Consider the following 12,902-nt stretch of genomic DNA (forward strand, 5'->3'; position numbering starts at 1 on the left):
TGCAGTCCCAGTTTTTAGATGTAATGGGAAATTTCATCCAGCTGATTTTGATGTTATCTTTGAAGCGTTGCTGACCACCCTTCAACTGGGAGTAAAGGATTTACCGGGGGAGATGTGCGTTAGGCATCCTATCCATCAGAGTTGGTGTTACTTTTGGTGGAGATTCTGTTTTTGTGTTGGTCTTCTCCAGTTACTTCCAGCTGATCCTTAAAATCTTTCTTAAGGTTCATTCCTTTATTTTGGAGATGAGTTGTTATATTTCCAAGTCTTCATCATCAAACCAGTCCGGATGCTTTCTAAACTGTACCCAAGGATGTTTTTGCAGGTATCAAGGATGGTGGATTTAAGCAGACCTCAGTGTTCTTCAATATTCTCCAGTTATTTCTGTTGGAGGTTTCCCCCAAATGAGGCCTGAAGGTGCTGTTATTTGTCAAGCTGGCTGTCAAGTTTTGGTCTTGGCCGGGTCTGTTTCTTATGAACCCTCTTCTTTTTTAAGAGTCTGATTGACATGATGGAGCAGATCAAGTGATGATCTGTCTTGCAGTCATCCATGCCAGTCATGGCTCTAGTGATATTGACATCACGGCAGTCCCTAGCTCAGACTAGCTGCTCTTTCTGAAACCTGTCTGACAGATGAAAGGCAACTAAAGGAGAAGAAGGGTGCTTACACCTTTTTCTAAAAAGGGAAGGCAGCCGATGAGCCTAGGTCATCGTTGAACTTGCTATAAAGAACCAACTTGTCAGTCAAATCTGAAATTCATGTCAATCCGTTTGATGCTTGACAACAATCAGATAGCAACCATTGTCAGAGGCAACTCTGGACTGAATATGAATACAAAAAGAGGCCTGTATACTTGCCTAGATGTAACACTCTCAAGTGTCCCCTAGGAGGATAAAATCATTCTTTCGGGGACTTCAATGCCAAGATCAGTCTGGACTTCAACATCAACTCAGATGGAGTACTAGTCCTCACCATACTAGTTGAGTGCAATCTTATCACAAACACTGTTTTCCGCCAAAATACAAATTCAAGGCATCCTGATAATACCTCCATTATAAAGAGTGGCATCTCATTGACATTTCAATAGCTCTCCCTGAGACTCTGCCGTTAACAGTGTATATCCTGGCATGGTTTAACTTCACAAAATGCATCACTTCACGCTTGCCTGAGTTAAATTCCATCAACTGTTCCCATTTCCATATTCGCAGTTGATCTTGCAGCCTAGAACAACCTTCTTCACTGTCTCCTATATCACCAATCATCGTACCATCTGCAAACTTGCAGATCACACCACCTATATTTTCCAAATCATTAACATATATATTAAACATATATGTAAAGTGGACTAACATCAATAGTTATAAGTCTTTAACGTGAAAAGCACCCTTCACAATCACCTTCTACCTCCTACCATCAAGCCAGTATGTATCCCTTTTGCTCTGTGGGTCCCATGTATTTTAATGTTGTGGACTGGCCTATTATGTGGGACCTCACCAATGACCTTGCTGAATTTCATATAGACAGTTTTCTGTGCTATGCTTTCATCACCTCCTCAAGAAACTCAATCGAAGTGCATGTTCTAATCAATTAAGACTCTGGTAATCCTAGTAAATATTAGGGAAGCTAAAATCATCTATTATTATGAATCCATTTTGAAGTATCTGCGATTTCCCTACCAATTTGTTCCTCTAAATCCTATCAACTATTTGGCAGGCCTACAGCATAATCCCACCAAAGTGATCACCCCTTTCTTAATTCTAAATTCTACTTATGGAACCTCACTGGACCTTCTACATGAGATGTCCTTTTCGGCAGGGGTGTGATGTTTTCTGTAATCAGTATTTCAACCCATATCCTACCTGTCCCTTCACATGTTATCTTCACTTCCACTATGCTGGAAGAATTTGTACACCAGAATACTGAACTGCTAATCGCAGCCAATAATATTTTGGTAACAGCTATAATATCACAATCCCATGTAGCAGATTATGTCCTAAATTTATTTGCCTTACCTGTCAGGCTTCTTGCATCAAAATAATTGCATTTTTTTGCTGATCAGACTTTCCTCCATCCCTGTTCTGGCCTGCCTACTGGATTTGCTTGTTTTACATATCTGCCTTCATGTTTGCTTCAGCTGTCTCACTGCTATTATTTTTGTCCCCAACCCACTGCCAAACTAGCTTGAATCCTTCAGAGCAGCTCTATCAAATCTTCCCACCACTATATTGGTCCCCCTTCAGATGCAACCCATCCCTCTTGTACAGATCATCATAGTGTTAATCAGGTACTCTTCATTCTGGAAGAATATAAGGAGCTACGAAAAAGTTGTAAAATATTCAAGGTTAATAAACCTTTTCAAAATATTTCATTGACTTCATATTACTTAATAATGCTTATTTGCTTACATTTTATCAAATAATTTGTTGAGTTGAGGTTGTTCATTTAATTATATAGAAGGTGACTGATTATTTTACTATTTCTTTTCCTGCGCCTGTTCCTTACTTTCTGAATTGGAAAGATCAGGTACAGGCCGAATCGACTTGCCTCTTCACTGAACTGAGGGTATGTGGCTTTGTGTCTCTAGATGGAACTTCTGTTCTGAATGCTATTTTGTTTGCATGATCAATGTTCTTTTTTTCTCTGTACATTGAGTGTTTGATGGTCTTTTTTTTAATGGATTCCCTTGTGTTCCTCTGTTTTGTGACTACCTGTAAGGAGACAAATCACAAGGTTGTATAATATATACATACTTCGACAAAAAATGTTTTTTGAATTTAGACATGTTCTTCCTCTTGATAAATGGCAGCAATGGCATCTCCCTGATTTTAATGAGACAATGTAGAATTATACCAGGTGTCTGAGTTCTTTAGGTATCTCCCAAAGCCTGAGGACACCAGTGAGACTGTAAAAATCCTTATGGAATCACAGTTCTCACTGGGCTTTTGCTTCATCCAAGTATGTAAATTTATAGAACCATATGACAAGGAAACAGGTCCTACAGCCCACCATATCCGCTCTGAGCATCAACCACACATTTAAAATAATCGTGCATGAATCATTTTTTTCTTCCCATGTTTTCATCAACTGCTTTCTGATTCTGTCACTCAGTAATGTGCCAGAGGCAATTCTACAGTGACCAATTACATTACACCTTCTATTCTTCTAAGATGTTGGCAAGAAACTAGAGCAATGAGAGGAAATCTGCACCATCACAGGGGGAACGTGCAAACTCCACATAGGCTGGACCCTAAGTCAGGATTAAGCCCAGATCTCTGAATCTATGAGGTGATGGCTGAAGCTGTGCTAGTGTGCTGCTGAGTATGTACGTTCCAAATCATGGCCGTCATGTGTAGATTAGTGCCTGGGAGCAACCTTTGAACTTCATGTGGTAGATCAAATGCAGGTGACAGAGGGCATGAACAATGAGGAGAGTCAGAAAAAAACCCATGGCCAACATGATTTGCCATTAGTGATTACATTCCAGCTGCATGTGGAGGAAGAGGAATTACACAAGATTCCTGTTGGCGGTTGTATTTGCACAAGAAACATTCATGGGTGTATGCATGTAGTCATCTGTGCCCTACTCCACAGAGAAGTCTGCAGTCAAGAAACTCCCTGCCTGGCTGATCCTGCCAAGTAGAAGACTTGGTTGTCTTGTCTTGTACAGAGATTCTCACCAACCATGATTATACCTCCAGCAGCGCTATAAAGGGAATCAGTTGCAAAAAAGTTGAAGACAACACATTCCTTTCCCTGATCTGAAGTTGGGATTACAGCTATAACAGTTGACTAATTTATCAGAACCTCTACTGAATTAAAAGAGCTTAATCATTGGTCTTCACAGAAGCTGGCCTGAGAAAATTCCTCAGTGGAGATCTGTGATAGCACCTCACCTCTTCCTTCCCTTCTTGCAGCTTGTCCTACTCTGTGTAGGCTTTCTTCTTTAAAAGTTCAAAGCAATTTTGTTTTCAAGATACATAATGTTCACCATATGCTATGCTGAGATTAATTTTCTTTTTCTATTTACCAGTGTTTAGTTATTTTATTTAGTGATACAATGTGGAGCAAGTCCTTCCAACCTAACAAACTGCACTGCCCAGCAACCCGCCTATTTAAGCACATCCTAATCACAGGACAATTTACAATGATCAGTTAATCTAAAAACCGGTACATCTTTGCAATATGGGAGGAAACTGGGGGACCCAAAGGAAACCCATGCACTTACAGGGAGAATGTACAAACTCCTTAAAGATGCCATTGGAATTGAAATTTGAGCTGCAACGGTCCAAGCTGTAAGACCATCTTGTTAACTGCTGTGTTAGCACCCCATTCACAGAACATAGAAATACAATAGATTTTATTGATTAGAATCAGTGAAAAACATTACACAAAAGCTGATAAACACCCATTGTGCAAAAGAAGACAATCTGTGCAAATTCAAAAGTAACTAACAATGCATGAAGAAATCAGTAAATAATACAGAGACAGTGAGTGTAGTGTCCTTGACTTGTGGCTCCTGTACCACATTTCTGATGGCAGCAGAACGTAGAGAGCATGGCCTGGATGGTACCAATAATGCCCTATCAAGCCACCCAAGTAAGGGGTAGTTTTGTTTCAGTTGAAACCTTAAAATGAACAAAAAAAAAACCAACAACAAAAGCCAGGCAACCATTTGTGAATGATTCAATTTTTTTGTCAACTAGACTAGCAGCTGAAAGAAATAACCCAAGGACAAGCCCATAAGTGATCTACTCAAATAGAGCTTTGCTCTGCTGTGCTCTTTATCATCCTATTTTGTGAGGCTAAGAAAGAACATAAACTAGAAAATAGTCTGTGAACCTAAGAGCACACACAAACCCCCTTACCAACCTTTCATTTGATACATTTCTCACCAGGTAAGTGCAGTCTGAGTATAACATTTTATCACAATGAGAAGGTTATACACCATGCTTTCGTACAGAGCATTCTGGGCACGATCTGCCTTATTGGATTGCTAAGTGTGAATCTCCTTTCATGTGCTTTCCAATGCCAACTAGAAAGAAACTGTGAGCATTTTTCCACAAATCAGGATCAGAATCAGAAATAGGTATAGTATCATCGGCATATGACGTGAAATTTGTTAACTTTGCAGCAGAAGTACAATGATAAATATAGAAAAAACTGAAGTGCAATAAATATGTATATATTAAAGTTAAATTAAGATAAATTGTGCAGATACTGAAATTTTAAAAAGAGTAGTGAGGTAATATTCATGAGTTCAATATCCATTCAGAAATCCAATGCAGAGGGCAAGAAATTATTCCTGAATTGCTGAGTGTATGCTTTCTGTACCTCCTTCTTGATGGTATAAATGAGAAGAGGGCATGTCCTGGGTGGTGGGGGTCCTTGATGATGAAAGCCGCTTTTCTGAGGCATGGCTCCTTGAAGATGTCTTGGATACAATGATGCCTAGTCCCCATGATGGAGCTGACTAATTTTATAACTCTTGATCCTGTGCAGTGCACTCCCCTTCCGCCCCCGGCATACCAGACAGTGACGCAGCCAGTCAGAATGCTATCCACGGTAGAAGTACTTATATCAGCAATGTTTACCTCTGGTACTCCCACAATATTTTTAATGTAATACCTGAAATGTGCCAAAATTATCTCAAAAATTTAAAGCAAAATGAACAGGTGTTCCTGGATATGGAGCTGTTCCCTTCTAAATCACAAAGCTAAATTATTTAAAGCCTCTTTGTTGTCTAGTAAACTTTGTATATTTTGCCAGAAATACACAAAGGATTATGTAGGTTGGTCATGTTGGCCACTGTAAGTTTTTTATTCTATTGTGTCAATCTGCAACAATTTCAGCTGAAGCATTGAACTAATATCAAATACTAATGCTAATGTAAATCAGTTTTATCAAAACATTTTCATCACTATTGGTAAAGTATGTCAATATATTTGAAAATAATGTACTCCCAAACTCAGGGTATTTAAATAAAAGGGAAGAACTACAAACAATGTTAATTTAATATTTCAGTAAGGTAAGCGACAACATTTTAATGTGCCAGTGACATGCAAATTACTGTAATGCTGAGCACAAGTTCATAAAGTTAAGACAAGTATTTGACATTTAACATCAATAAACACGAGCTTTAAATGTTGGAAAGAAAATATAATTACATTAATCAAAGAAGGTTTGAAGGTTGCATTTTGAGGTATAAAGGTTAAATAGAACTGTACTATCAAAATATTAAAGATTAAAGTTGCACTAAAAATTCATGCAAATAAATTAAGACATTTTTGCCAATAAACTACACATACAACAGCTAAAGTCTAAAATCTTTGAACTTAATATGAACTGCCTAGGAAATTTATTTTAGAAGCAAGACAGCTACAAATTGAATGCAACTTAATTGAATAGCCAATGTGGTTTCTCTGTTCAAGCATATAGACAAAGATTGGTGGCAGTGTGGTCATGATCAGTTACATACATGGACAGTGTGAGGCATTGCAATTTGTGAGCTAAAATGTAGGGAGAAAATATACAAAGCCCTTAACAGCATTTAAGTACAGAGGGATTTTGGAGTCCAAGTTCATAATTCATTGAAAGTAGCCATGGAAGTAGATAGGATAGTAAAGAAGATGTATGGCATTCTTGCCTTCATCAGTCAAGACATTGAATATAAGCAAGTCATCATGCAGCTCTGTAAAACTTTGGTTAGGCTGCACTTTGAGCACTGTGTACAATTCTAGTATCCCTATTACAACAGGGATGTGATAGCTCATTTAAAGGGTGCAGAAGTTTACCAGGATGTAACTGGATCAGAGGGTATCTATGAGGATAGGTTGGACAAACTTGAGTTATTTCTTCTGGAGGGACAGAGGCTGAGGTGAGGTCTGTTCATTTGAAGCATACAATCAGAATATTTTTCACAGGGATGTCAAATGCCAAAGGACATGTATTTAAGGTGGGGAGAAAATTTTAAAGCAAGCATTCCAAACTTGGGGTCCACAGATCACTTGGTTTATGTAGGGAGTCCATGGCAAAAAAATAGGTTAGGAACCCCTGGTTTAAAGGGAATGTGCAGGGTGTGATTTTTTCACAGGATGTTACGTGCTTGGAGCAATCTGGCAGCAGTTATGGTAAAAGCATATATGATAGTGGCATTTCAAATGCTCTTAAATAGACATGAATATTCAGGGAATAGAGAGATAAGAATCATGAATTGGCAGAAGAGATTTAGTATAATATGGTATCATGTTTGCCACAGATATCTTGGTCAAAGATCATGTTCAAGTGCTGTCCTGTTCTACATTCTAAATTATAAGATTCAAGATTGTTTAATGTCCTTTCCAGTTCACAAGTGTAAAAGAGAATGAAATTATTGTTCCTCCAGATCTGATGCAGCACAAAACAAAACACAATAAGATAAAGATCACAATAATAAAAAAAAGCACAATAAATACAGATGCATAAAGAGTTTATATACATGGAGCTTATATGTACATAAAGTGATGCAAGACACAGCAGTGCCTGTACATAAGGCGACACTGACAGGAAATGCTGAAGCAGTACTGGTGGAGAGTATGGTGGGGTGGGTTAGTGGGTGGAGATGTTGATCAGCCTTACTGCTTTGGGAAAGTAACTATTTTTGAGTCTGGTGGTCCTGGCATTGACACTACATGGTCTCCTCCCTGAAGGAGATGGGACAGTCTGTGAGGATCCTTCATGATATTGCTGGCATTTTTCCGGCATCTTTCTGTATATATGCCCTTGATATCATATAGGCTCGTGCTGGTGATGAGCTGGGTAGTTTTTTTCCACCAATTATAGAGCCTTCCTGTCTGCTGCAGCACAGTTTCCATACCATGTGGTGATGCAGCATGTTAGGATTGTTATGATCCCAGCCCCCTCCTTTGTGAGAATCGCAAGAGCACCCATTGAGGGGGGGGGGTCAGTAGACCCAGGAAGTGGGAGGGAGAAAAACGTGCCGAATAGCACGTCCCACCGGGATGCAAAATAAGGCGACAGTGACTATTGTCTCATGGAGACCACGTGTAAAGCCCTCGGGCAAAGTGGGCTGGTTGAGAGAGAGATTGCATCATCCCAACCTGATTGACACCTGCGACCCCGTGAGGAAGTATAAAGGAGGGGCTAAGGGGGACAGCCCCTTCAGACGCACCAAGAAGACACGAGAGTGATCCCACCGTAGCGGGAAGCCATTTTGAAGGAAGCCACTTGCGTTAGATTCCGGGATTAGAATTTGTGGCTGAAATCGCGGAAAACCATTTTTAACTAACATCGGGGAGGGGGAGCCAACACTCCCCCGATTCAACGGAAGCTTCATAAAGACCAGGCAAGTCTTTCCTCTTCTCCCCAATCTCTCTCCCTCTGTCGCACCACGTGAAACCCAGTGATTCCCAAAAGGCTGAAGCCTGCAGACTTGTGAGTGACTTTTATATTTCCAACGGACAATGTATTATCCCCTAGACAACAGTAAACCTCATTTCTTAATGATGTTTATTACTATACCCGCGCTTTAGATTGAGTATTGATGACATGCATTATCTGAATGTTTGTATTAACCTTACTTTTGTGCCCCTTTACAAATAAAAATGTTTGAAAATAGTGACATCAGACTTCAACGGACCTCTCTATCTTTGCTGGTAAGTTATCCAGTTACGGGATACGTAACAACTTGGGGGCTCGTCCGGGATTTGACACAAAATTGGGAGGCCATTGAATCGGGCTTGTAAGTCAAAAACTTGAATCTGATTATGCGGTAGCCAGACGGGAAACCAGCAAAGATGGATGTGATTTGGCGAAGGGGTTGAACTTCGCAGAAGTGTGGTCGTCCATGAAAAAGCTGGAGGTGCGAAGGGCCATAACTCAGTATTACATTGGGAAGAATGTGTTTGAAGCTGAGGTATTGGAAGATATCCCTGAAAAGGTACCATCAAGTGGGACGGTTCAGTTAGAGGTGGAGAAATTAAGGTTGGAACACGAAATTAAGTTAAAAGAGCTGGAAGCGGCTGAGAGAGAAAGGGAGCAGGCATTCCACCTAAAGGAGCTAGAGGCGACCCAGGACCATGAGCTCCAACTAAGGGGTTAGAGGTGAAAAAGGAGCAGGACCAAGCTGAGAGACAAAGACAGCATGAAATTCAGCTAAAGGAGCTAGAAGCAGTCGAGAAAGAGAAGGAACAGGCTGAGAAAGAGAAGGAACAGGCCGAGAAAGAAAAATAGAGGCAACATGACTGGAAAATGGAGAAGATGAGGAATGAGTGAAGAGATCAAGGGTTAGACCGAGCGGAGCGGTTTAATGTTAGTAGGGAGTTGAGATTGGTACCCCCGTTCGAGGAGACAGATGTTGATAGTTACTTCTTGCTTTTTGAAAAGGTGGCAGTAAATCAGAAGTGGCCAAAAGAGCAGTGGGTGGCATTGTTACAAAGTGTGTTAAAGGGGAAGGCCCAATGAGCATATGCGGTGTTGTCCCTGGAGGAGGGAGAAGCTGAGAATTATGCTGAAGTAAAGGAGGCCATTCTCTGGACTTACGAATTGGTACCTGAGGCCTATAGACAAAAGTTTAGAAATTTAAGGAAAGGGTGGAATCAAACGTATACCGAGCTAGCCCATGAGAAGGGGGTGCTCTTGGACCGTTGGTGCACAGCAGAAAGGGTGGAGGATTATGGGCATCTCAGGGAGTTACTTTTGATTGCGGAATTTAAAAGTTGTGTTCCGGAGGAGATCCGGATGTATTTGAATGAGAAGCCGGATAAGTCCATTTCAGAATTTGCTAGGTTTGCAGACGAATATGTCCTAACCCACAAGACAAAGATTTCCTCGAATAGAAGTCCCCAGAGAGACCATGGGAACGATCGAGAAAGTCCGACGAGTGAGGCAGAGGTCCCACCGGGAGCTAGCGGTAAGGTTGAGGGGGAAAGGCAAGACGGCCAGAGGTTTGCAGGTTTGACCTGTTTTAATTGTGGAAAGGAGGGGCATATTGCATCTCGATGCTTTGCTCCAAGGAAAGAGATAAGAAGAGGGAAAGCCGCAGTCCCTATCGGGTGTGCCGTGGTAATCAGTAAATCGACCTGAGAGCCGAGGGTAGACGGAGTACGAGAAGGCTCTGGGAGTTGTCTGTCACACGGAACCGTGTCTGTGATGGAGGGAGACACACCAGTTCCTGTATGAATCTGGAGAGACATGGGGGATGAGCTGTCGCTGATCAGCAGTAAGGTACTAGAATTTGGTCGGAAAACGGGCATGGTAAAGGTAGAAGGAATAAATAAAAGGATAGAAATGGTGTCCTTACATAAAGTCATTCTGGATTGTGAGCTGGTGTATGGATCAGTTGAAGTGGGGGTGCCATCAGAATTCCCGAGAGCTGACGTGGACATCCTGCTGGGGAGCGACTTAGCAGGGGGTAAGGTTTGGTCAGCAATGCTGCCGACCGGCGAGTGTGGTGGCCCCGCCCCTAGCGCCCAAGGACTGTCTTGCAGGCGCGGTCACTCGCAGCCTGTCGAGAGAGGCGGCTGAGAATGAGAGCAGTTTAAATCAGGCCAGTTTTGATTTGGTCGAGACGTCTTTGCTGACCCTGTACCATGAGGGTTTAGAGGGTGGTAAGACGAAGAGTAGTAAAGTGAAAGGGGGGTAAGGGAGAGGAGATAGATCTGCCCTTAGTGAAGGGAAAGGTCCTAAAGGTAGGAAATAAAGATGAGAAACAGATAAAGCTGTTAAAAGGTCCAGAGTTGGACATGGATGATCTGTCTGGTTTGGCAGAATTGTTTGAAGAACTTGAGAGTTCTAAAGGTGTTCCCGATAATGAGGTGAGGGCAGTCCTAGATAGAAAGGGTACCCTTGCCTTGAAGGAGTCTGCTGAAAATGCCGAAGAGGTTGTTTCAGCTCGCAGGGTTGCACCTTCCCCGGGTGGGAGCTGCCCAGAGAGTAACTGGGAGGATCGGGGGAAGTTAGAATTTGAAAAAGGTACGGGTGTTGAAAGCCTGGAAGAAGCCAATGTCTCGTTTGAGTGTGTCCGAGATGGGGATGCACGAGGTGCTGAACCTGGTAACGGAGCTCAGAAGAAGTCTGAGGTATCTGACCCAGTGGAACGGGGCGGCCGTCCTTGTGGGTCAGATAGACTTGGTTCAGTGGGAAAAGGGTTAACCTTGGTAACCGGGAAAAGTGTGAGTTCCCCGGTGTTTGTACTCGAAGGTGGGTTCAAAGTTAACACAGAATTTAAGAATGGGGGGATGAGGATTGTTATTGAAGGAAACGGAAAGTCTGTAGTTTCCAAATCGAAGGAAGAAATCTTAAACATGGCAGATTGCTCACAGAGTGAGCCGGGAGATAGCGGGGCCCCCCACTGTATTGTTATGCCAGGATGGCATAACAGAGGCTGCCTTCGAAATGCTACTCGAGCAAAGAGTTCGAATTAAACACCAATAGCCTGAAGGGTACTGACAAAAGGGCCAGCCACCTGGGTAAAATCAAAGAATTGGGTGGAAAGGGTCTAAGTTTGGGGCATGGTGTTGCTAAAATAACCCTGATGAACGAGGCGAGCCAGAGTTCACCATGCAAAATTACTCAAGTTCCCCATGGGGGGACTCGCCGGAAAAGAGGCTACGGTTAATGGGGATGCCATTGTTAACCAGCAAAGCAGGTTGAACGGGTTTGCACCAAAGCCTGTGAATAATAAAGACAGCCCCTTTGGAGACCGGCCGGTTAAGTAAAACGACTGAAACGATTAGTATTTGCAAAAACTTTTGTAAATGCACCTAAGCTAAAGTCACACCTCCTTAGTTTTGTTGCTGAAGGAAAAAAAAATAAATAGGTGGTTATTGAATTGAAATCTGATGCTACAAGACTTTAGTACGGTACGCGATGTTAAGATATTAAAGAAAGGGACACTGTAATTGTTAACTATTTAGATACTGACTTGAATGTATAACGGTAGTACTCTGTGAAAAGAAAAACTTGTGTATTGTGTTAAATTCAAAAATCCTGTAAGACTGTGTACCACTCCGTTTTAACCGCTGGTAAATACGTTTTTAAGAGGGGAGGTGTTATGATCCCAGCCCCCTCCTTTGTGAGAATCGCAAGAGCACCCATTGAGGGAGGGTCAGTAGACCCAGGAAGTGGGAGGGAGAAAAACGTGCCGAATAGCACGTCCCACCGGGATGCAAAATAAGGCGACAGTGACTATTGTCTCATGGAGACCACGTGTAAAGCCCTCGGGCAAAGTGGGCTGGTTGAGAGAGAGATTGCATCATCCCAACCTGATTGACACCTGCGACCCCGTGAGGAAGTATAAAGGAGGGGCTAAGGGGGACAGCCCCTTCAGACGCACCAAGAAGACACGAGAGTGATCCCACCGTAGCGGGAAGCCATTTTGAAGGAAGCCACGTGCGTTAGATTCCGGGATTAGAATTTGTGGCTGAAATCGCGGAAAACCATTTTTAACTAACATCGGGGAGGGGGAGCCAACACTCCCCCGATTCAACGGAAGCTTCATAAAGACCAGGCAAGTCTTTCCTCTTCTCCCCAATCTCTCTCCCTCTGTCGCACCACGTGAAACCCAGTGATTCCCAAAAGGCTGAAGCCTGCAGACTTCTGAGTGACTTTTATATTTCCAACGGACAATATATTGTCCCCTAGACAACAGTAGAGCTCAATTCTTAATGATGATTATTACTATACCCACGCTTTAGATTGAGTATTGATGACATGCATTATCTGAATGTTTGTATTAACCTTACTTTTGTGCCCCTTTACAAATAAAAACGTTTGAAAATAGTGACATTAGACTTCAACGGACCTCTCTATCTTTGCTGGTAAGTTATCCAGTTACGGGATACGTAACAGGATGCTCTCTACAGAGCATCTGGTAAAGCTTTGTAAAACATCATGTGTTGAGTCT

The sequence above is a fragment of the Hypanus sabinus genome, chromosome 4, assembly GCF_030144855.1.
Source record: "Hypanus sabinus isolate sHypSab1 chromosome 4, sHypSab1.hap1, whole genome shotgun sequence".
Lineage (NCBI taxonomy): Eukaryota > Metazoa > Chordata > Chondrichthyes > Myliobatiformes > Dasyatidae > Hypanus > Hypanus sabinus.